Here is a 1,316-nt window from a genome sequence, read left to right on the forward strand (position 1 = left end):
CACTACTGACCAAATATTGATAAAATGTAGTATCTCAAGTGACAAATGATCATATATTATCAGCTGTATTTTGGAATTGAGCTCACTGACTGTTTACAATTCTCTTATTACAAATGTACATGTAATCAGTACATGGTTTACGTGAAACAGGTTTCCTTAATGTGATGCTTTTAAGTTTTAATCTGAGCAGCAGTATAACGTCTTTGTTATGAAAAAGATATTTAAATAAATCTCAATCTATTGAAACCTCTTGAAGGGTATCAGTAACATACTCAGCATTATTTTGATATTGTATCAGTTTTTAGTTTGTTAACCAGGTTTTCCGAAGGAAAAAACTGGTTATTAGATTGGCGAATGCGGGCGGGCTGGCTGGCTGGCTGGCGGGCTGGCGGGCGGGCGGAACAAGCTTGTCCGGGCCATAACTATGTCGTTCATTGTCAGATTTTAAAATCATTTGGCACATTTGTTCACCATCATTGGACGGTGTGTCGCGCGAAATAATTACGTCAATATCTCCAAGGTCAAGGTCACACTTTGAGTTCAAAGGTCAAAAATGGCCATAAATGAGCTTGTCCGAGCCATAACTATGTCGTTCATTGTCAGATTTTAAAATCATTTGGCACATTTGTTCACCATCAATGGACGGTGTGTCGCGCGAAATAATTACGTCGATATCTCCAAGGTCAAGGTCACACTTTGAGTTCAAAGGTCAAAAATGGCCATAAATGTCCCTTGAGATATAACCTTCATATTTGGTATGCATGTGTATATGGACAACTCCTTTCCATACGCACACAAATTTTGACCGTCCGTCCGTGTGTCCGTCCGAAAACTTTAACGTTGCTCATAACTTTTGCAATATTGAAGATAGCAACTTGATATTTGCCATGCATGTGTATCTTATGAAGCTGCACATTTTTAGTGGTGAAAGGTCAAGGTCATCCTTCATGGTCAAAGGTCAAAAAAAAAAAATTCATGTGCATATCTCCAATGTCAAGGTCGCCACGACTAAAAATAGATTTATTTTAAAACAAACTTACAAAGGGGGTTAATTTTCTTTGTTCATTTCAAAAGTTCAGTTTGAGTTGTCTCCCTTATCAGATTTTTTTTCACAATGAAAACCTGGTTTTGTGACAATTTTGTCCCTTGTTATTAAGAGATACTGTAAGAGTTGGTAGAGTATAAATGTCAGATATTACGTCCCTATTCCCACCATTACAATACAGTATGCTAGGAGTAAGTCAACATCATTACAATTATTTGACAACATACAGGACAATTGTCATAAGACACTAAAAATAAACCAGGACTATTAT

At 36.9% G+C, this 1,316-nt stretch overlaps 1 long non-coding RNA gene across 1 annotated transcript; it reads left to right on the forward strand.

Moving 5' to 3' along the window:
* Positions 1 to 310: 310 nt before the first annotated feature.
* Positions 311 to 1,015, forward strand: LOC127868826 (uncharacterized). Its single transcript, XR_008044262.1, has 2 exons — positions 311 to 520; positions 683 to 1,015. It is a non-coding gene; the product is annotated as an uncharacterized LOC127868826 (long non-coding RNA).
* The last annotated feature ends 301 nt before the right edge of the window (positions 1,016 to 1,316 follow it).

The sequence above is a fragment of the Dreissena polymorpha genome, chromosome 1 (assembly GCF_020536995.1).
Source record: "Dreissena polymorpha isolate Duluth1 chromosome 1, UMN_Dpol_1.0, whole genome shotgun sequence".
Classification (NCBI taxonomy): Eukaryota; Metazoa; Mollusca; class Bivalvia; order Myida; family Dreissenidae; genus Dreissena; species Dreissena polymorpha.